Below are 24,619 nucleotides of genomic sequence, written 5' to 3'. Positions count from 1 at the left end.
TGTTTACTTGATTGTGGTTCTGTTAGAGGCTACAGGCTGCTGGAGACATGAATGTACATGAAAGACAGGACACTCGCCCACACTCCTCAGCCTCCTCCTAAGGTAAGCACAAGGACCCCAAATCCAACCCACAAGAATTTCTCCAGATTTTTTCTTCTCCTTTGAATTTCTTTTTGAAAGCAATCTCTTTTCAGTCAGATTGAATATGAATGGTAAACCTTTCAGCACACCACTAGTTTTTATGTTCTGAGCTTTTTGTAAACTGCCTTGGTTGGTCCTGGAAAGGCAGCATAGAAATACAATAATCTGTTGTAGAGGAAAAGAAGGAATCCCTCCACACTTTCTTTTCATTGGTAGTAGTACGAGCCATTGGTCTAGAAGCAGCCTTTCTGATAAACCTGTAGGAATAGATGTCTGCAAGATGTGTAGCAGAAAAGTGGATTGGGTTCAAAATGTAGCTCAGACCATGAGTCTAAAGTGTTTTGTGATTCCTTCACACAAGTTAATTAAAATATGTGAAATTCACACAGTTTGGAAGAACCTTTAAAAGTTTTATTTGCTCTTAACATGGATGGAGCAGATGAAAAATGTAACTTTCTTACAATAAATTCAAATCATGTAAATATATAGCTATATATACCCATGGTCCTGATCCTTTATAGCAAGTCCACAGATCAGGAAGGAGAGGTAATCAGGAAGTTACCAGTGCGTGTACTACTGTGGCTAGGTTACCCCTGTCCAGGAAAGGCCGTAGTTGGCTGATCAGCCGAACCTGGCCCCAAGCACTCTGGGCTACGGCGTCCACCTGGGGCTCCAGTGACAGGGATGGATCTAGGAGTACTCCCAAGCTACGCACCTGCTCCTTCAGGGGGAGGGCAACCCCGTCCATGACAGGTCACTTACCTAATTCCTGGACTCAGGAACCACCAGTCCACAGAGCTTCTGTCTTGTCAGGATTTAGCTTCAGTTTATTGGCCCTCATCCAGCCCATTATAGCCTCCAGGCACTGGTCCAGCACCTTCACTGCTGCAGCCGACTCCGACGACAAGGAGAAATAGAGCTGAGTATCATCAGCGTACTGGTGACACCCCACCCCAAAACTCCTAATGACTTCTCCCAATGGCTTCATATAGATGTTGAACAGCATGGGGGATAGAATAGAACCCTGTGGCACCCAACAGCTAATAGCCATGGGATAGAACAGGAATCCCCCAATACCACTCTCTGGAATCAGCCCTGCAGGTAGGAGTGGAACCGCTGTAGCACAGTGCCCCCAACTCCCATCCTGCAGAACCGATCCAGTAAAAGCCGCTGAGAGATCCAGGAAGATCAACAGGGTAGCACTCCCCCTGTCTTTCACCTGGAGTCGGTCGTCAGTCAGAGCAACCAAGGCTGTTTCATTGCCGTACCCTGGCCTGAAACCAGACTGAAATGGGTCCAGTGAATCAGTATCAGAAAACCAGTAGAAAGGAAGAGGATGCCATTTGGAAGGTATTTCCCAGCCATATTGGCCTGTGGCCAGTAGTTGATTCATTTGGTGGAACAGGAAGGACATACATCAGTGAACAATAACAGCAAATTAGATCCTGCCACGCTTATTTATGGCTCTTTCCAGGTCTGCTGGAAGACCTTCCCCAAGACTGCCAGTTTATAAAAATAAAATAAAATAAAATAAATAGGCAGGAATTGCATAGCAATGCTCCTGGGACCTTGGTTCATATGCAGCAGAAGAATAAAGAATTTGACAGCTGAGGTTGTCCATAGAGCTCTAAGATAGCCATATGTTGGGAGTGACGGTGTCAGGCCCAGGTTTACAGCCAAAGACAATCTTCAGCTAGGAAGAGCAGATCTCCTCACTGCTCAGACCAATGAGCAAGTCTGACCCAGAAACTTCCATAGGCTTCAAGGAGTATCACCTGACTCACTCTGGCCTACTAATGCACTGAGGCATCCTTGACTGACATGGCTGGTTGCCTTTCAGTTCCTTCCAGTGGTGAGAGACAACTCTTGGTGCACAAGCTGAATCCTTGCTTGACGTCATACGGATCACCCATCTATGTCTCATTGTGGGCTTCAGTCCTGAAAGAAAGATGCAGAAAAGGTGCTCTGTGGGATGGTCTGCCCTGCCGCTCGCCGCCAACACTTTGTGTAGAATCATCTAGCGAATGGCTCCAAACTCCCCTGGAGGCCTCCAACTGTGTGGGGGAGGGAGGGAGTGGCTTGGATCCCACAGCATCACAGCTGGATGCTGGTCAGGGCTGGTGGGAAAGAGAATCCATTGGGGCTCTAACTGGGTCATTGGAGGCAAGGCTCAAGGCAGACCCTCTGGATCACCTTAGGCCTATATAAGCAAGCACAGCCTTGGGCACTGCTGTTGAAATAAGCCAGTCACTGCTTTCTAGGGTTGCCAGTCTGCAACCTGGAGAACACATATGCACTTCTAAATTCCCCACTGAAGTGAAAAATGAAGCAGCCACAGCTGCTCTGCCCTGTTTCGCTCCATGGTCCTTCTTTCTATCCTCTTCCCCTGCATGCAGTGGGGCAAACATGGAGTTTATCAGGGAGTTTAAATGGCGTGTGCACCTTCTCCAGGTTGTGGCCTGGCAACCCATCTGCTTTCTGGATTCATGGCCAGGTAACACGTGACTCTTGTGGCATGATGAAATGGGTATGTGGAGGTTTGATAGATGTTACAGTTCAATACTGGAGGGGATGAGCATGCACATATCTAGATTTTAGATGTCGCCCCATCTCCGCTTTTATGCATTTCCAACTGTCAGGTAATACGCTTCAATATGCTCTGTATTCTGGACTCATCTCTTGGAAATTCCTGACCAGTTTCGTGCGTTCACAAAGCTATGAACTTCCCCCATCTTTGGACTTTGCAAGAGGATGGCAAACTAACTAGAAAAAGAACTCACACAGCCTGACTTGCTCTTGCACAATGGATAGCAGTTTGATGGACAAAAATCAGAACCCAGGGCTGGCTCCAGACTCCAGGGGTCCCTCCGCATGGTAGGACCAGCATGGGATACAACCCACATTATCATTTTCTGCAACAAAATGCTGCTTACTCCCAAGTTAGTATGTTCAGCATGAAGCAACCTCCACTGTATTCCTGAAATCATGATGCTGCTATGATTGAAATGAGTTTAACATGCTCAGAGTACTTATTTATTTTATCAGGATTGGCAAAAAGTTTTGCTGTTGTTGTTCTAACGTATCAGGAATATATAAGTAGTTTTAAAACATGGAATGGCATTTGGAGAGGGACGGAGGAGAGAAATGTTAGTTGTGCATCACAACTGAAGTAATACACATGGGCGGGTAAAGCCCCCCCTCCACCATTACTCCAGAGCACCACTGCCTACTAAGAGTGCTTCCAGTCAAGGCTTTTATGGTGCCATCACCCTGCCTTATTCATAGAATGCCATGAATTGTCCGGAAAATATCCACTTACACCCATAGCCTTCCCATGATTTCCCCCTGCTTCTTCTGTCTTTTTTTTTCTTACCAGGGAAACTCCGTCAAGGTAAAAAAGATGAAATTGCTGCACAATGCCTTCTGGGGCCCATCTACACCTGGCTTTTACACTGGGGCAGGTGCGAGTTGAGGCCCCTTGTGATAGATGACATAATCGCAACTTCGCAGCCATCTGTGGTTTTCGCCTGGAAAATATGGCGTGCCAAGGAGTCATTTTGCTGCAATGTTTTTCGTTTGCTACAGGTTTCCCCGCGCTTGAGCCATCTGTCCCTTCCCCAAACTGACTTCGCATGTTGTAGTGGGCGTGTTGTAGGCGTGCATAGTGCCTGCGTCACTCTGTGACACCCCTTTACTTCCCCCATCCCTTTGCAGCTGCGCAGTTACAGAGGCACAGAGGGGCATTCTCATCTATTTAATCACACTTCTGCACATTTTTGCAGCTTCATATCTTCACAATGGTTGTTTCTGGACTCAGTACCCAAGGGCTGGGGGGGAGGTCTTGGGGGAGGATCAACATCACTCCAGCCACCATTTCGGAGCGATGGCTAGGCATGTAGTGCTCACGCTTGTGAGTGCGAACCATTGCAAAAGTCTCAGGCTGGGGAACTGACTACTTGATGGTGTGGAAATGAAGGAGCACAAAACACCCACTTTTTACCTAAAAAGTGATGGAAAGATATAGCAGAGCCCCTCAAATATACAACAGCCACTGATGTGTCGCACCCCTACACTCATGGGACTGCACAGCTGTGCATTTCAGTAAAATGGCAAAAAAAAGAGGGCATGGCTAGTCTGTTAGGGAAGCGCGCAGTACGTCACGAGTGTATCACGTGGCATGCTGATTCAAAGCCACACTGCTGTGCAGTTGTGACAGAGTGGGTGGTCAAAGCGGTGTCATACAGATGGGGCCCTGATTGGTAGCACTAGAAGCCCTCCACCTGGAAGTACTCAGAATCACATAAACTCACCTATGGATCGAAAATGTATTCCTGAATTGATCTGGATTCCTAAGCACCTCAGGACCAAAACAGAAGAGGAAAGCAAATTTGTGCTGAACTCATCAAGCTTAACTTAATGGTCTCCTACACACTGTCACATAGGACTCTGCATTAGACTGGAATACAGGTGCTGGAAGATGTGTATCAGACCTTTTCAGCCATAACATTTCTCAGAGCTAAAACATCTCTTGCTATTTGCCTCCTTGGAGAAAAAAACGTATGCAGGGCAGTTTCAGGGAGAAGGACATTTAGACCTGGGAAATGACATGGTGGGAGGGTTAACTCCCTATCCCCCAGTGCTGTCACTCCAATCAAATTGCTTTTTGTGGCTGCTTTTAGATAGCAATCAAAACATCCAGAGATCTAACCGCTGATCTCCCACATTTCATCTGTTTTAGCTCTCAAAGATGCATTCACTTACATAAACAAACAATGTTTGTGGCTCCTGTGGTTCCGGAGAAAATTTGGAAAATGTGGGCAATAGTCCACAGGAGAGAATAGCCTCAGGATGCTATAAACAATTGTATTGATGAAAAGCCCAATGCTTTTCAGCCTCTTGCTATTTTCTTAGGCCTTCTTCAAAGGGCTGTAACAATACATATGTATTGTTACAGCCCTTTGAAGAAGGCCTAAGAAAATAGCAAGAGGCTGAAAAGCATCAGGCTTTTCATCAATAAAATAGTTTATAGCATCCTGAGACACTTCTTTCCTTTTGTGTTGATCCTGGATGCTCACCCGCCTTGCACCAATATTTGTAATGGACTTAACAATTCAGGGACTACAACATCTATGTCCTTGTTCCCTCATAGTCTCTATCTTTTCTATACACCTTCTCCAAATCTCCTAGTAGCTCCCATTTATCTTCTCTTTCTTACCATCTTCATAAATCTTTGCATAAAAGAAGTTCTGCACCAGGAACAAAAAAAGCATGAAAGCAAACAACACACCTTATTCAAAGCACACTATATGCATAAATAACACAGAGTCTTGTGGCACATTTAAAGGCTAACAGATTTCTTATGGCAGCCTCCTCCAACCTGGTGCCCTACATCTGTAATGGCTACAACTCCCCAGTTAGCATGGCTCATGGTCGGGGATGATGGGAGTTTGTAGCCCAAAATATCTGGACATACCAGGTAGGGGAAGGCTGTAATATGGCATAAGCTTTCATGGATTAGGTAACACTTTGTGAATCCTAAATTGGCAGGCATACCTACACATGGTTGTGGGGGAATGGGGAGGTATAAAGCCAGCAATAAATGAAATGCAAAAACAAGAGACTATGGCAATTATATCATTTGAGTCTGCCTGGCTGAGGGTGGTAGTCTTCAACATTTTCAGACATGAGATCCACCTTTTATCTGCACCTGCAACCCAAGGGACCCACGTCTAATTTTTAATGGTATATATCTTCCTCCATCTTCCTGCTCCCCTCCCTCCAACAGTTTCTTTTGCTTAAAAAATCATAAACAGCAACAACAAAAATTGTGGAGTTAGAACCCACCTGACATTGGAGATGGGTACAATTCAATAGCAGGTTCTGACCACAAGTTGAAGACTAATGGTCTAAGGTATGACATGAGTAGCATCTTGCTACTCCTTTCACTGTCTGGGAGTAGCACTGACCAAAGCATGTGTGTGGTCAGTGCAGACCAAATGTAGAGTTTATAAGTATGGCTTGAAGGAAGATAGAGAGTAATCAAGCAGGCAGCATTCTAGGAGACGTTGGTATCACTAAGAGGTGGAATATCTCAGGCTTCTCCTGCTGTTTTAGTCTTTCGATGCCCCCCTTCATTGCCCCCATCACATCTTCATTTCTCAGGCTGTAGATGAAGGGGTTGAGCATGGGGGTGACCATGGTGTAGAGGACTACCACAACCTTTGTGACACGGTAGGTTGAGGAAGGCCGGATATAGATAGCTATCACCGTGCCATAGGACAACGATACCACCCCTAGGTGGGAGCGACAGGTTGAAAAGGCCTTTTGCTTCCCAGCAACTGAGGGAACCTTCAGGATGGCCACCAGGATGAGTATATATGAGACCACAATGAAGAGAAAAGGGCCCATGATGACCAAGGAGCTCTCGGTGAAGGCCAGGAGCTCATTGGGCTGAGTTGAGGAGCAAGAGAGGCGTAACAGGGGCTGGACATCACAAAAGAAATGGGGGATCTCTCTGGAGGCACAAAAGGATAGCCGAGCCATCAGAAGAGTGTGAGCCAGTGAGTGGAGGTGAGCCAGGAGCCAGGAGCCCATTACCAGCAGGAGGCAGTGCTTGGGGTTCATCAGGACAGTGGGTGGCAGATGGCCACATAGCGGTCATAGGCCATGGAGGCCAGGAGGAAGCTGTCAGTGATGCCAAATGCCACAAAGAAGTACATTTGGGTGAGGCAGCCCCAGTAGGTGATGTCCTTTGTGTGTGACAGCAGGCTCTCCAGAGCTTTGGGCACAGTGGTGGATGCAAAGCCAAGGTCTGCCAGGGAGAGGTGGCTGAGAAAGAAGTACATGGGAGTGTGGAGGAGGTGGGTATCAGATCGATCAGAAGGACAATCATGAGGTTGCCCAGGAGGATCAGCAGATATATGGAGAGGAAGAGGAGAAAGAGGAGCTCCTGGTTTTCTGTCTTAGTGGATAAACCCAGGAGGACAAATCCAGAGGTTCTGGTTTGCTTCCCAATGCCCATGAGTTTTCTAGAAATACAGATCAGGAAGATAAGATGAGTCTGAAATGGGAAGAAAGGACAAGAAAATGCATTCAAAACAAAAGAAAGTAATGAAGATCTTGCCTTAGCAGCTATCTACATCCTAGGGTGATGGCATGCAACTCAACAAATGTTTGAGAGAAGGGATCTAGGAAATGTGGCTCAGAAAACCATATGAGAGTTATGGATGTGATAGTGACAGGGCATGCATGGAAAAGGAGAAAGAGGTTGGTTTGCATGGGAGATGTTTGAGTCTAGGACAGATGGACTGAAGTGAAAATAGACAGACAGATGGAGAAGTTGCTGGTAATCATACATTTTTCCTGAAATGGCTCCTGTATCTTGAGCAACTGCACGGCAGGCCAAAATTCAAGAGGTGAAGCTCCCCTCATCACTGCATCTCTATGGCAGGAGAAGTTCCATTGGATGAATTTCTGCTTGTCATACAACTGCTTAAGGCACATAGGTTCTTTCAGGAAAAAAAGCAGTGCCCTATTGGTACTGGGTGGATACGGGAACTGTGTGTGAGGGAAATTAATATATTTGACAAGAGATAACTAGAGGAAAAGAAAGTGGGAGGATACAAATGACCACATGGTAATTTACCACAGTGGGAGCTGGTAGTCTGTAGCACTGATTTGCCCAAGGGGAATTTTGCCACATGGGTAAATGCGACGGAATGATCACATGGCTTTGGATGCTCGCAGATGGAGGGCTCCTAGCACTGCCAAATCATTGCTTTCCACTGTGAGCTGCAAGTGGAATTGCAATCTGCCATCCACACTTCAGGAGATCTAGTGCTTTTTTTGGCATGTGCAGCTTTGACCTTGCTATATTCCATCCACACAGTGGGCAGGACATATCCAAGTGGGCAGTGTTGCCCCCTCCCCTTTTCCCCCAACGGGTATGGTCACCGCCACACCCTTCCTTCTTCTGACATTTTGATGCAGCCTTACTTCTGATGTGTACGATGGGCTGTAAGATCCACCAGTTTCCCTTGTAAATCCCTCATCAGGGGAATTCTCCCACCCACCAAAATGCGACAATGTAGCCAGGCACCCTGTGCTGATTTGAAGCCTGTCCCTGCTGCTGCTCCATTCCCCAATGGAATGAACACGAGAAGAAGACTTTGTCGCCAGTTGCCACTCATGCTCCAGAAAAAAAGCACAAATACATCTCTTTTAAAAAAAAACTAGTTAGTTGTGCTATTCCATCACTGCCCAGAGAGCTTTGGCTATTGGGCGGTATAGTAAATAAATAAATAAATAAATAATCAAACAATGCCACTATTCTGAATTTATTTTAAACAAATGTTTTAAAAAATATTGCCAGCTGCACAGTGCTAGAGGATTGCAGCTAAGCTTAGTTCCTGGTAAACATGGTTACAAATTGGGCAGTAAGTCCCATTGATTTCACTGGAGAGTGTCCAGCCTCTAGTCTAGTCAATTTCACAACAGGATCGGACAACCCTATTTAGTCAGTTTCATAATCACATCTAGTCAGTTTCACAAGGGGGATAGAAAACTTTCCAGCTTGATTTTTCCTGCTTGTTAGTTAACTGTGAAACTCATGTTTTAGCAGAAAGCCTCAGCAGCCATCCCACAAAATCAGAGCACAAAACAGCCCCATTTTTAATCCACCCATACAGTACTTTTATTTGGTTAGGTCAGAATTGCACAAGTAGCTGGCTGGAGAATGCTGGGAGTTGAAGGATTTTTTCCTGTCTAAATATGCATAGGATCGCACCTTTAGTAGCTAATTGTATTGGGGGTGTGTGTTAGGATAACTTGGCCCCAATCTACATGGAAATGGAATGAGAAGCATTTTCTAGTTATATCCGGGTTTTCATGAAATCGCTTTGGTCCGTCAGCAGCACACCAAGTAAGAAAAGTAGAATATACACTAACTAAAACCTTGCTTTCCCAGGTCACACAGCACTTGCAACTTCTGGATTGGGTGGGCGGAGTCCAGGGAATAGAACTGAATGTCATCAAACCCATAGGTGCTGCTTATTGAATGAGAGAGGCTTGTTCCCCACCCCTGTCCACCCTCCCCTGCTCAGGGAAATTTAATGGAAGCACTGAAGTAAGCCTCTGTAGTTTACCCCACGCATCTCCACTCTCATCCATCATTGTGATATTGTGAGTGCTTTAAAGAGTGCTAGTGCACTGTTATGAATGGGAAATACAGGCTAAATGCTGTGAATGGGGAAAACAGTTTCTGCACTATTGTGAATGACTGAAACAATGCTACTGTGATATTCTGAATGGGAAAAGCAGGATACAAACTGTGAATGGGTAAAACAGCTACTGTGTTATTTTAAATGCCTGAAACAGCGCTACTGTGCTCTTATGAATGAGAAAAACAGGCTACATACTCTGAATGGGGAAAGCCGCTATTGCACTACTGTGAATGCCTGAAACAATACTGTTTCAATACTTAGATACTGTGAATGGGAAAAAGAGGCTAGATTTTGTGAATGAGAAAGCAGCCCTACTGTGAATGGGGGAAAAGAGGGAAGCGGGGGGGGGGAGGGGCAGCCCCGCCCCTTAACCAGGTCAGTGCCAGATCACAACCAGGTCACAGAAATAGGCACACCTAGGATTTAATGCAGGGGGACGAGGTACACTGCAGTGGAACCACACAGGAGCCATGTTTAAGGAAAAAAGATGCACTAAGGATTTTCCAAAAGGAAGCTGCAGGGTTGCTGCAGACTGGTGGAAACATAATCTGTTGTCAACAATCCTGATGTGCTGTCACTCTGCACTAAATTGGCTGTGGAGATTGGGCCTTGTTCATTCCAGGAGAGAAGGACGTTACAGGAAACAATCAAGTAAGGGGTTGTGGAGAGCCAAGCAGAGAAAGGCAGAAGGAAGAGCTGCTTTAGGTGACACAAAATGCTTTCATTTACATTTCTTGTACAGAAAAGATTTAGAAGGCAAAAAAGCAAGAGGGGCCAGAGCACAGGAAAAGAGATGAAAACTCCTGAGAGGGGTTGCCATACAGGACATGGAATGACTCTGCAAAAAGAAATGCAAGTCAAGCAATAGAGAAAGGAGGGACATGTGAAACACATCATCCGTTTTCCCCAGGGACAGTTCCTCCTACTGTTTCGCAATTGTGCATTTTCTTATCCACAGCTGCAACGAGATTGAACCACTATTCTGATCTTTCCTTCCTTAACAGATTTTGTGGCTGTGCAACATGCTGGAACATCCATACGCACACTTGTTCTGCCAAAGTCATCTACAGAGCGGATGTGCTCAGAGTGCTCAGTGGCAGCTTCCTCCATGCAACTGCTGGGCAAGAAGGAATCATAGGAGCGAACCTTTTCACCCATCCTTGCTAGAGTGATTGTTGTGTAGGGCTTAAAATGGCTCCTGGTGTAAACGAAAAACCTACACGGCCAATCAGTTTGCCTCTGGGTGATCTCAAGTTCTTGGTATTCTGAGATTTTGTTTTCCTGTCATAATACTAGAAGTTGAAATCACGGAATGAAGCCAGTTTGCAGTAGTTTCAGGACACCCGAAGAAACATTACACAATGCACAGTGAACTTATAAAAGGGACTAGGCAAATTCATGGAAGACTGGGTCGATCAATGGCTGTTTAGCCATGCTGCCTATGGAACATCAATGTTCAGAGGCAAAAGGCCTCTAAACACTAGCTTTTTTGTGGGTGGGGAGGCAAACAATGAGGAACAGCTGTTGCCTTTGTGCTTTCCTTGTAGGCTTCCTGGAGTGCTTCTTCCAGATGAGACATTTATCGTGCAATTGCCTTGTTTCATTGACAGAATTTAACAGAGGGTCCAGACAGCATTCTCTTCCATAGTAACTCTCCCACATTTTCCCACCACTTCTCCCATCCTTATCCTTACCCAAGAAAACCGATTAAGGAGAGAAAGATGAAATAGCTGCACAATGCCTTTTGATTTGCAGTGCTAGGAGCTGTCTCTCTAGAAACACCCTACAAGGCACCTGGCTGACCACTGTTGGAAACAGGATTTGGGGCTAGGTGGACCCTGGCTCTGACCCAGCAGGGCTTTCTGTATGTTCTGATCGTCAGAGTGATTGTTTGCATTACCTTAACAACCATCAGACACTCAGATAGTGACGTGAAAGAGGCTCAGAGGCATTTTAAGATAATTCAGCCCTCATGCATGCAGATAGCTCTGAGGCCTTTGCAAGTAGGGCAGTATACAAATGCTGTAAATAAATTAAATAAATAAATCAGCCTGCCCCAACCTGGTGCCTGCCAGGTGCTTAGAATGTCAACTCCCATCAGCCCCAGCCAGCATGGTCAATGATCAGGAATGCTGGGAGTTGTACTCCAAAACATCTGGGGGCCACCAGGTTTGGGAAGGCTGCTCTGTTGTTGTTCAGGCATTCAGTCATGTCCGACTCTTCGTGACCCCATGGACCATAGCACGCCAGGCCTTCCTGTCCTGCGCTCTCTCCCGGAGTGTGCTCAAGTTCATATTCATTGCATCGGTGATGCTATCTAGCCATCTCATCCTCTGCCGTCCCCTTCTCCTTTTGCCTTCGATCTTTCTCAGCATCAGGGTCTTTTCCAGGGAGTTTTCTCTTCGCATTAGGTGGCCAAAATATTTGAGCTTCAGCTTCAGTATCTGTCCTTCCAATGAGCAGTCAGGGTTGATTTCCTTTAGGATAGACTGATTTGACCTCCTTGCAGTCCAGGGGACTCATAAGAGTCTTCTCCAGCACCACAGTTCGAAAGCATCGATTCTTTGGCACTCAGCCTTCCTTATAGTCCAGCTCTCACAGCCATACGTTACTACTGGGAAAACCATAGCTTTGATTATACGAACCTTTGTCGGCAAGGTGATGTCTCTGCTTCTTACTATGCTGTCTAGGTTTGCCATAGCTTTCCTCCCAAGGAGCAAGCATCTTTTAATTTCATGGCTACAGTCACCATCTGCGGTGATCTTGGAGTCCAAGAAAATAAAATCTGTCACTGCTTCCATTTCTTCCCCTTCTATATGCCAGGAAGTGATGGGGCCAGATGCCATGATCTTCGTTTTTTTAATGTTGAGTTTCAAACCAGCTTTTGCATTCTCCGCTTTCACCCTCAACAAGAGGCTCTTGAGATCCTCCTCGCTTTCTGCCATTAGGGTGGTATCGTCTGAGTATCTGAGGTTGTTGATAATTCTCCCAGCAATCTTAATTCCGACCTGTGATTCATCCAACCCGGCGTTTCTCATGATGTACTCTGCATATAAGTTAAATAAGCAGGGCGACAGTATGCAACTTTGTCATACTCCTTTCCCAATTTTGAACCAATCGGTTGTTCCATGTCCGGTTCTTACTGTTGCTTCTTGACCCTCGTACAGGTTTCTCAGGAGACAGGTAAGGTGGTCTGGTACTCCCATCACTTTCAGAATTTGCCACAGTTTGTTGTGATCCACACAATCAAAGGCTTTAGCGTAGTCAATGAAGCAGAAATAGACGTTTTTCTGGAATTCTCTTGCTTTCTCCATGATCCAGTGAATGTTGGCGATTTGATCTCTAGTACCTCTGCCTCTTCGAAACCCAGCTTGTACTTCCGGTAGTTCTCGGTTCACATACTGCTGAAGCCTAGCTTGTAGGATTTTGAGCATCACCTTGCTGGCATGTGAAATGAGCACAATTGTACAGTAGTTTGAACACTCTTTGGCGTTGCCCTTCTTTGGAATTGGAATGTAAACTGACCTTTTCCAGTCTTGTGGCCACTGTTGAGTGTTCCAAATGTGTTGGCATATTGAGTGCAGCACTTTAACAGCATCATCTTTTAGGATCTTAAATAGCTCAGCTGGAATACTGTCATCTCCGCTAACTTTGTTTTTAGTAATGCTTCCTAAGGCCCACTTGACTTCACTCTCTAGGATGTCCGGCTCAAGTTCAGTGACCGCACTATCATGGCTATCATGGACATTCAGATCTTTCCTGTATAGTTCTTCTGTGTATTCTTGCCACCTCTTCTTAATCTCATCTGCTTCTGTTAGGTCCCTGCCTTCTTTGTCCTTTATCATGCCCATCTTTGCACAAAACGTTCCCTTGAGATCTCCAATTTTCTTGAAAAGATCTCTAGTCTTTCCTATTCTACTGTTTTCCTCGATTTCTTTGCATTGTTCATTTAAGAAGGCCTTCTTGTCTCTCCTTGCTATTCTCTGGAACTCTGCATTCAGTTGGGTATATCTTCCCCTTTCTCCCTTGCTTTTTGCTTCCCTTCTTTCCTCAGCTACTTGTAAAGCCTCATCAGACAGCCACTTTGCTTTCTTGCATTTCTTTTTCTTTGGGATGGATTTCGTTGCTGCCTCCTGAACAATGTTACGGACCTCTGTCCATAGTTCCTCAGGCATTCTGTCTATCAGGTCTAATCCCTGAAATCTATTCCTCACCTCCACTGTATATTCATCAGGGATATGATTTAGGTCATACCTGAGTGGTTTAGTGGTTTTCGTGACGTTCTTCAATTTAAGCCGAAATTTTGCAATAAGAAGATCATGATCTGAGCCACAGTCAGCTCCGGGTCTTGTTTTTACTGACTGTATAGAGCTTCTCCGTCTTTGGCTGCAAACTGCATAATCAATCTGATTTCGATATTGACCATCTGGTGATGTCCATGTGTAGAGTCGCCTCTTGTGCTGTTGGAAAAGCGTGTTTGCTATGATCAGCATGTTCTCTTGGCAAAACTCTATTAGCCTTTGTCCTGTTGATTTTGTGCACCAAGGCCATGCTTGCCTGTTATCCCGGTGATTTCTTGACTTCCTACTTTAGCATTCCAATCCCCTATGATGAGGAGGACATCTTTTTTTGGTGTTAGTTCTAGAAGGTGTTGTAGGTCTTCATAGAACCAATCAACCTCAGCTTCTTCGGCCTCAGTGGTTGGGGCATAGACTTGAATTACTGTGATGTTGAATGGTTTGCCTTGGATTTGTACTGAGATCATTCTATTGTTTTTGAGATTGAACCCCAGTACTGCTTTTCCCACCCTTTTGTCGACTATGAGTGCTACTCCATTTCTTCTAAGAGATTCTTGCCCACAGTAGTATAGTCAGGGCCAGAAATATTGGAACAAAGATAACTGTTTTGGCAGTTGGCCTCTGTACACCACCACATTGACATTTGTTTGTTTGTTTATTTATTATTTCATTTCCATACCACCCAATAGCCGAAGCTCTCTGGGCGGTTTACAAAAATTAAAACCAAACAGCACACAATAAAACAATTTAAAATATATAGAACATTAAAGCCACAATATAACAATGCAACCGCAATAAAACCTAGCAGCAGTGCAGAAGTTTAAAACACAGATTTAAAACAGCAAAGCTAAAAGTTCAGAAAGCTAAAATGCTAAAATGCCTGGGAGAATAAAAAGGTCTTCCCCTGGCGCCGAAAGGAATACAATGTAGGTGCCAGGTGAACCTCGCTAGGAAGCTCATTCCAGAGCCAGGGTGCTACAGCAGAAAAAGCCCTCCTCCTAGTAGCCACCCGCCTCACTTCCTTTGGCAGGGGCTCACGGTGGAGGGCTGCTGACGATGATCTTAAGGTCCGGGCAGGCACATATGGGAGGAGGCGATCCTTCAGATAACCTGGCCCCAAGCCATTAAGGCAGAGCTTTCCAAAGTGTGTGTCGCGACACATTAGTGTGTCACTGGCAGTGTGTAGGTGTGTCGTGTGGAAATTGTGCGGAAGGGCACCGCGGAGTTCCCTTACTCACGTTTGCTTTGCTTGGTCCCTCCCCCGGAATGTCCTAAAGCAGCTAATGTTAAAGCAGCTTAGCTGCTAAGGCTTAGGTGCTTTAACATTAGCTGCTTTAGGATCACGTGGCATCTTGATGCATGACACACGTGATTGGCGGTGTTGGAGCGGTAAGGCGAGGAGTGTGGTAACGCTGGCTGCACGAGGAGTGTGGAGAATTCGAAGTTAGCAGATCAATTAGTCGAGCAATTTGCAATCAGCTCGGGCGAGAGGCTTCCCCACTTCCTCGGTGCGGCTGCAGGGCAGTGGGGGAGAACAACGGCCCTCTGGACGCCCCCAGAGCAGGGAGGGCTGCGCCGGGCAGGCGAGGAGCTTTGAGCCTGAGCTCCCCAGAAAGGGAGAGGCATGGGGCGAAGAGAGGGGAAGGGAGGCACTGCCCTGGGAGCAGAGCTCGGCCGACACCGGCGTGGAGAAGTGGCAGCGGCCACCAGCCCTACATGGTTTTGGGCGTGCCCTTCGCGGACATCTGCACCGCACTGCCGCGCGGCCAGGCCAAAGTAACACACAGGTGGAAACGCCACCTGGGGCTGCGCTAAGCGGGCCGTCCGCCATCTTGGCCAGTCGGAACGGAGCTCAGTTGATTTCTGCCATTTATTTTTATTTTTACTCTGCTGTAATTGTGGATTAACCACCCACTGGCAGTGTACCACCGGAGAGTGCTGGAACTGGACTCTGGACATAGGCATTGCAAATATTTACAGCAGTATAGCCTTGTAGTGAGACATATATATTTACATCATTTTTGTTGGACTTTTGCTTCTCTACTTCATGTGTTTTTGCAGCTGAGCTCCTACCTGGACCTGGAAATGGTAAGTAGTTATTGGTGTTATTCAACTTTTTAAAATTCTTGCACATATTTACATACTGTTACTCATAAATGACAACAATGTATGTTATTATCTTACAAATCATATATTTTTAAAAATATAAATGAAAGGTTTTCATGAGATATGTTGTATCCCCATACATTTCGTTATTACAATTTATGTATGTGTCCGTATCTCTTATAACGGGTTAGTTTAACCTCCAGTTTGCCAGTAAAACTGAGTTACTGTGTCATGAAATGATGCATGTCTAAGAAGTGTGTCACCAACACGAAAAGTTTGGAAAGCTCTGCGTTAAGGGCTTTGAATGTTAACACCAGCACTTTGAATCGGGCCCGGAAATGGACTGGCAGCCAGTGCAGCTGGAAAAGTACTGGCGTAATATGAGCTCGCAGGCCATTCCCTGTTAACAATCTTGCTGCCCTATTTTGGACCAGCTGAAGTTTCCGGACTGTTTTCAAAGGCAGCCCCACGTATAACGCATTGCAGTAATCCAGACGAGAAGTTATCAGAGCATGGAAGACTGTAGCTAGGCTATCTTTGTCCAGATAAGGGCGTAGTTGGTATACCAGCCTAAGCTGATAAAAGAAATTGAAAGGAAACACACCCAGATGGGAGCAAAGTCAGGACTTGCAGCTGTAATTCAAGGGGTTTGACAAAAGTGGGGCACTAACCATTCAGGAAGGACAGCCAGTGGCATACACACACACCCATCGTTGGTGGCTCATAAGTAATGGAATGAATGGCTGACAAGCAGCTGCATGGCCAGGTGTGGCCTGTTTCCTGGGTACCCCATGACCAATCAAGCAGATGAAAGGCCTGGAGGTGGTTCTGAGTGTTACATTTGCATTTGGTAGCTGTTCACTGGAACTCCCAACATGAGGTCCAAAGAAGTGTCCATGCGAGTGAAGGAGGCTGTCATTAGGCTGAGAAAACAACATAAACCCATCAGAGAGATAGCAAAAACAGTGGGAGTGGACAACACAACAGTTTGGAACATCCTGAAAAAGAAGGAATTAACTGGCAAACTCAGCAACAGCAAAAGACCTGGAAGACCACTGAAGACAACTAAAGTGGATGACTGCAGAATTCTGCTCATGGTGAAGAGGAACTCTTTCACAACATCTAGCCAGGTCAAGAATGCTCTTGAGGAGGTAGGCATGTCATTGTCAACATCTGCAGTCAAGAGGTGGCTTTATGAATGTAAATACAGAGGCTTCACAACAAGGTGCAAACCACTGGTAATGCTCAAGAACAGACAGGCCAGATTAGCCTTTGCCAGCAAACCCCTAAAAAAGCCTGCCCAGTTCTGGAATAAAATTCTTTGTACTGATGAAACCAAGATTAACTTGTATCAGAATGATGGGAGGAGAAAAGTATGGAGAAGGAAAGGAACAGCTCATGATCCAAGCATACCACATCATCTGACAAACATGGTGGAGGCAGTGTTATGGCATGGGCATGTGTGGCTGCCAATGGAACTGGGTCACTGGTGTTTATTGATGACCTGACTGCTGATAAAAGCAGCAGGATGAATTCTGAAGTGTATAGGGCGATACTTTCTGCTCCGATTCAGCCGAATGCTGCCAAACTGATAGGATACCGCTTCATATTGCAGATGGATACTGACCCAAAACATACAGCAAAAGCTACCCAAGAGTTTCTCAAGGCAAAGAAGTGGGATGTTCTTCAATGGCCAAGTCAGCCACCTGATCTCAACCCAAGAGAACATGCTTTTCACTTACTGAAGACAAGACTGAAGGCAGAAAGACCCACAAACAAGCAGCAGCTGAAGGCAGCTGCAGTAAAGGCCTGGCAAAGCATCTCGAGGGAGTGAACTCTGCATCTGGTTATGTCCGTGAGTTCCAGACTTCAGGTAGTCATTGACTGCAAAGGATTTTCATCCAGGTATTAAAGGCGATCCTTAAGTTTGAAATGATGTTGGTTTGTTCCATTACTTATGAGCCACCAACTATGGGTGTGTGTGTATGCCACTGGCTGTCCTTCCTGAATGGTTAGTGCTCCACTTTTGTGAAACCCCTTGAATTACAGCTGAAAGTCCTGACTTCGCTCCCATCTGGTGTGTTTCCTTTCAACTTCAATGTGGTGGTGTACAGAGGCCAACTGCCAAAACAGTTATCCTTGTTCCAATATTTCTGGCCCTGACTGTAGATATAATGGTCACCTGAATTAAATTTGCCCATGCTTGTCCATTTTAGTTCGCTGATTCCCAAGATGTCAATGTTCAATCTTGCTATCTCATGTTTGACCACCTCCAGCTTACCTTGATTCATTGATCTTACATTCCAGGTTCCTAAACAATATTGTTCTTTACAGCATCGGACTTTCTTTTCACCACCTGACACATCCACAGCTGAGTGTCCTTTTGGCTTTGGCCCAGCCGCTTCACTCTTTCTGGCGCTACTTGGAAATACCCTCTGCTCTTCCCCAGTAGTATACTGGACACCTTCCGACCTGAGGGTCTCATCTTCCAGTGTCATATCTTTTAGCCTTGTGATATGTTCCATGGGGTTTCCTTGGCAAGAATACTGGAGTGGGTTGCCATTTCCTTCTCCAGTGGACCGCATTTTGTCAGAACTCTCTGCCATGACCTGTCTGTCGTGGGTGACCCTGCACGGCATAGCTTATGGCTTCACTGAGTTATGCAAGCCCCTTCGCCACAACAAGGCAGTGATCCATGAAGGGGAAGGCTGCTCTAGGCCTCCATTAATACCCCCACTTGTTGTAGAGCACAGCCCCTCCACCCTACGTGACTGGGCTACCCAGCACTTACTGCAGAAGTAGATGGTAACCAACTGCTTTTTGTCCAACCTAAGGAAATAGTTTACTTAATCCAAATGTGAGGATCATATTGGAGCTGATCATATTGGAGAGATGTGCAGCTCGGATCATATCGGAGAGATGTGCAGGGGAGTGGACCCTACTGCAAAAGATCAGGGCCAATATCCATATCTCTAAGGAGATTAAGCGGCAACCCATAGGAAGTATAGAAACTGGGATGGTTGTGAATGCAAATGTGGAGCTCTGATGTCCACTGTTCCCTTGTCTATCCAAATATGATGGGCATATTATTACTAGTGAGTTAGGAGTCTAGAAAGCTGGACCGATGCTCTGTGTCTAGCAAAACAGAGATGGAGGGGGGAGAGAGAGATGCCAGTGGAAATACACGTGTATATTTGTTGTTCAGTCGTTCAGTCGTGTCCGACTCTTCGTGACCCCATGGACCATAGCACACCAGGCCTTCCTGTCCTGCGCTCTCTCCCGGAGCGTGCTCAACACGTGTATATATATATTTTTTAAAAGCATAAGGAGATTGCGTGGAACAGAGCGGATTGGGTGGATAAAAATAAGACCTTGTTTTCCCAGCTGTAGCAGCAACGAAGAGCTGGATTTTCTGCTGAGGGTTTTTCGGTCTGGTGGATGGAGGTTTCTGCCTCTCTTTAAGGTTTATGAGACGAACACTGTAGGGATTCCAGCAGAGTCAGCATCTCCAGAGGGTAGCAAGGGAATTAATTATTACACCTTTCCTCACCACTAGTGCTGCTTTATGAGGCATGGTGTTATGTTTGTGGACATCAGGAAAATGAGGCTAGGTTTCTCTCATGCCAAATATGGCCCTGAATTGGGTAAATTTGCATAGGTTCAGGTCAAGACTTAAGCCCCCTGTAGCTTGCCAGATCCCAGTGTTGCAGTGACAGTAGAAGCCACAATGGGCATGATTTTCCTCTTGGGTGCAGCAGTCCTATCATAGACTAGGGCAGGGGTGTGGAACCTCAGCCTGAGGGCTGAATTCTACTTCGGAGAAGCTCTCTGGGCCCACATTCCAGTGGTGGGCGGGGCCAAAGGCAAAAGCTGGAAAACCACCAAATGACTGGTGGTTGGGGGAAAGGGGTGGGGCCAGGAAAAGGGGGTGGGGCCATCTGGGGAACCCCAGAGGGCCAGCTTGGAACCCCAGGCAGGCCAGATTTGGCCCGTGGTGCCTCAGGATGGAGCCTGGATGAAGAGTGAAGAGCAGAAGTTCTCAGCCCAAGCAGAAAATAGCCCATCTGCATGATTCCACGCCTTCATCCTGAGATGTTTCTCTTTCTCCTGGAGACCCTAAGAAGAACCTGATACTTTCAGTCCACTCCTGAGACCAGGCAGCTGTATCCTATCCAGCTTCTTCATATGGCAGGTCCGAGTACATACGCATGCGTAATTCTTCTACTGCTCTTCATGGATGAGAACAACCCTCAAAGAGCAGCAGCAGAAGATTCTGGAAGGGAGAGGGACAAGAAAGGTGGCTTCTCACTCCTCTCCCTGGAAAAGAACTGGGTGATATAAACACATCTTCAGATGAGCAAAGTCATGTTGTTTGGCAGAGTTCATTGCAAGCAGAGCTATGGGGAAACATTATAGCTGGCTTTGGCCTTTAATACAGGCTTGCTCTGCAGCTATTGGCAAGTGATAATGTTTATCTCTGTGCCATGAAAAAGTTTACTTGCTGATTTCTGCAGATCAAGCTGGTGTTAAAGGCACAAGAGCAGGCCAGGCTGTATCGTCTGGTCAGTTGGCAACCCTAACTTGAATGAATGGCTTCGTGTAATTTATTCCTCAGTGTTGACTGATGTATTTGAACTTTACTCTGATATGTTGACTGATAAACCTTATTGTGAGGTCTGTTGACTGGGTCAATCAATCAATTGATTGACTGATTTCATGAAGAGATATGGGAATGAATCTTAGAGACTTGGAAACAACAACCTTGGGATAAATATAAATGCACAAGTAATAGATATTTATTTCTAAACTTTATTAACTGCCTTTTTATCAGAAATGCCCAATGCAGCCTTGTAAATAAGCCCAAGAAAAGTTACTAGCCTGAACATGTTTTTACCAGCCTACAGGTGGCTGGCTGAGGAGGGACAGAGAGATGTATTCTTCCTGCAGCAGCCTGATACATTATTATGCTGGGCTCAGAGGAGAGGGCTTCCCTCCTCCGACAGTCCAATTGTTTTCTGTATGTGGCACAGACGAGGTATGGAGCATTCCACGCCTACTCTGACAGCCTTCTCTCTCGCCTGCATGCAGTTTCTTCTTGCCTAGGGCTACCAGGCAAGTGTTTAAATAAAAGTCTGGTCCGGTATATAGTAAAGGTCAACAAAATCATAACAGAAGACTAAATCAGAAGGATCTCCATAATGTTGCAGCCTCATTCACAGGTTGTGAAGAGCCCCCCATGGTTCATTGCTAGTTGGGGGGAGGGGCTACAAATTTGGCTGGTTTGCCCATTTTGTGGAGCAGAGAGAAGGAATTATCTCCCCCGTGTTGCTTTGGCAATGTGGGGACACCTCCCCATGGGAAGAAAGCCCTTGTGGTACCTAATTTTACACTTTCCAATCAACATGAGAACCAAAATTCAGTTGTCTTTCGAAATTCACATTTCTCTGAATTTTGTGATGGAGTTCTCCACTCATAAAATGCATAGAAAACGTGTACATTAGGGGAAAGTGCACAAAACACGTGTGTGTTATCAAAAATAATGTTCAAAATGTCTGAAAAATCTGTTTATTAAGCAAATTTGCATGCAGAGATGCGTGTATTGCGAGAAATGCACACAAAAATGTGTATGATTTTTCATGCAGACTTTAAGACACAATTATCAAAGTTTGGGACTTAAGCCTGGAAAAATGGGAAACTGGGAGAAACTGAAATTGAGATTCATCCATTTTATTTATTTTATTTATTTATTTCTATACCACCCAATAGCCGAAGCTCTCTGGGCGGTTCACAAAAACTAAAACCAAACAACACACAATAAAACAATTTAAAATATATAGAACATTAAAACCACAATATAACAATACAACCACAATAAAACCTAGCAGCAGTACAGGAGTTTAAAATACAGATTTAAAACAGCAAAGATAAAAATTTAGAAAGCTAAAATGCCTGGGAAAATAAAAAGGTCTTCACCTGGCGCCGAAAGGAGTACAATGTAGGCGCCAGGCGAACCTCACTAGGGAGCTCATTCCAGAGCCGGGGTGCCACAGCAGAAAAAGCGCTCCTCCTAGTAGCCATCCATGCTTAGGAAAGATGAGCATACTGGCCCAGCTTCTGTGCAGTTAAACTGAGGCACTACCAAAAGTTAGGGAGGCATTTTAGCACTTGACACAAAATGGAGAATTGTGGCTGAAAACAATCTCAGGAGAATTATGAAAAAGTATGGGGGGGGCATGGTGTTTGGGGGATGAGGGACATTTCATGTTGCACCAAATTCCGCTGTGATGCTCCTTTGGCTTGCCTCTAAGGATAATACAGTCCTAAGACATATAGCACAAAACCAGGGAAGCACAACAACAAATCAAAAACAACAGCATTTTATAAAGCCTTGGAAACCCAAAAGTCTTAACTGGAGCTGTATTTACAGCACAATTCTCAGCATGCTTATTGAGCTATACATCCCTGGGAGTTTAATGGGACTTGCTCCCATGTAAATCCATTTAGGATTCCAGCCTCGATCTCTTGATCAGTAGATTATTCAAGTAAAGTTGGGGTGGGGAACTGGTAGCCCTCCAGATGTTGCTGGACAACAACTCCCATCAGTTCCAGCCAGCATGGCCAATAGTCAAAGATGATGCAAGTAGCAAAATCTGGAGGGCCGCAGGTTCCCTGCCCCACTAAAGCTTGAGTTTGAAGCTGGGACTTGCCTAGTGGGCTACCATGGACTTCAAGTACTCCAACCTCAGGGTCCTCTTCAGGAAAAAAAAAAAATCCAAAAGAAAAAGGGGTATGTGTAACATCCACCCTGTGATTGGCAGGCAGTATGACACCTCTGGTTCATAGTGACTGTTATAAATACTGCCTGGTTAACAGAGCAGTACTTTCTGCTGGACTGCTTGCTGTAGAAAACTGAAGACCTTGCAGCTCAAGCAAGAGACATCCAGGACTCTGACTGGGAAGGTCTAGAATTAGATTCAAACACTGACACATAAGAACATAAGAAGAGCCCTGCTGGACCAAGGGTCCATCTAGTCCAGCATTCTATTCACACAGTGGCCAACCAGCTGTCGATGAGGAACCCACAAGCAAAGCATGAGCACAACACCACCCTCCTCCCCATGTTCCCCAGAAGATACATGTAGCTCCCGCTAGGACCTACCAGCCAGTTTGGTTCTTGCATGTTGCTCTTATAAGGTATAGGACTTAAAGGGCTTCTCTACACAAGGCTTTTATTGTGTGCTCATGATTGGTCACTCACAGAAGTTTGCGGGTCCTTTACACAACGTCGTCAACCTCCAGGGCCTCTTCTGTCCTTTGTGACCAATATCGTGGCTTTTCCCTTTACAGGGAAAATGTGGTATTACATCTGGGTCGCACAACATTGCTGCATGTAAAGTGTGCAATTGTGCTATACCACAGTGCACTCTAATGGCTGTTTAATGAAACATATAGAACTTGCAGACAAAGGAAAGTCCTGAAAAAATGCAAGGGGAGCACGTGAAAAGAAGCCGAGCTTGATCCCACAAAGCATAAGGAAGCAGAAACCCCTGTAAAGCTGCGGGATAAAAGCCTGGTGTAGAGAACCTCAAAGTCTTATAGGACTTTCTTTCTTACCATGAGTTAGAAGGAAAGTTATCAAATTGTAAGTTATTGCACACGTCTTTCAGCATCTAAACTAAGTGACCTGGGGAGCTTTTGGAAATATGTAAACATATTTAAATGTAATCAGTTGATTATTTATAAGGTAGATGATTAATTGACCAATGTGGTTTTTTTTATTGGTTAGTAATCCTATAGGCTGATGCTAGCATTAATCAGCAGTAGTATACAGACAATTAACACACAAGGGGGAAGTCATGTACAGCGCAATGAGGTGGTGGAATGCTGAATAGCAGAATGGCCAACATAATCTCAGACTGCAAGAGGGGATGTCATTTTTAATGCTTCTCATTTACCAAGGATCCCACAAGTAGAAAATGAACACATCAGAGAGGAAGGTTCTTGCTTAGCCCTCATTCTGCTATACTAGCTTTCTACTAACAGCAAGGTCTGTTTTTTTTGTTTTTTACATAGAGGAGCATTCATAAACGTGATCCTTCACCCCCTGGAGTCTGAAGTGGTACAGTCCATTCCATCACTCAGCATTCTACAGCCTGTTTCTGCTGCATATGTAGACCAGAGCAGCTGAAGAGGGGTGAATGTAGGCTTGAGGCCTGCTTTCTGTCAGTGGGCCTGTTCGCACACCATGACAGCCCACTGTGGCTTAATTTACCCATGGGGGCTATTGCGTTGTTCTGGGTGCCTGCTGTGGTTTGTCATGTCATGTGAACCCAGGCAGCGGGGGGTGTTGGAGGGTTAGACAATGCTCCAATAACCCCAAAACAAGCTATGGGTTATTTGAGGGTTGTCTAAGCCTCAAACAACTCCTGCCACTTGGGTTCTCACAATACGACAAGCCACAGCAAGCCAGGGGTCTGCAGGCACTGTGCAAAAATGATGGCCACAGGTGTCTAGCACAAAACAACAGCTCCTATCACTAAATTAAGCCATGGTGGGCTGCCATGTTGTCTCAACCAGGTCAGTAAGTCCAAGTGCACAATGGGAAGCATCAGTAGTTCAGAAAAACCTCCTCCATCAATTGCATACATGCCCTCTCTAGGACAGCCCTAAAGCAGCTTCCCCAATTGGTGCCCTCCAGATGTTTTGGACTTTAACTCCCATCAGCCACAGCCAGCATGGCCAGTAGTCAGGAATGTTAGGAACTGTAGTTCAGAACATCTGGGGGGCACGAGGTTGGGGAAGGCAGCCCCTGGGTGTATTGATCCATCTAGGTCATACTCTTCTGTAAATCCA

The 24,619-nt window shown here is 45.6% G+C and overlaps 1 pseudogene; it reads right to left on the bottom strand.

The window, feature by feature from the left end:
• Positions 1–6,180: 6,180 nt before the first annotated feature.
• LOC146353355 (olfactory receptor 1L4-like) lies at positions 6,181–7,162 on the bottom strand (annotated as a pseudogene).
• Between the last annotated feature and the right edge of the window lie 17,457 nt (positions 7,163–24,619).

This window comes from Heloderma suspectum, chromosome 2 (genome assembly GCF_057233095.1).
Source record: "Heloderma suspectum isolate Gila_16-S chromosome 2, 16-S_ref, whole genome shotgun sequence".
Taxonomy (NCBI): Eukaryota; Metazoa; Chordata; class Lepidosauria; order Squamata; family Helodermatidae; genus Heloderma; species Heloderma suspectum.
This window is presented reverse-complemented; position numbering and strand designations above follow the sequence as displayed.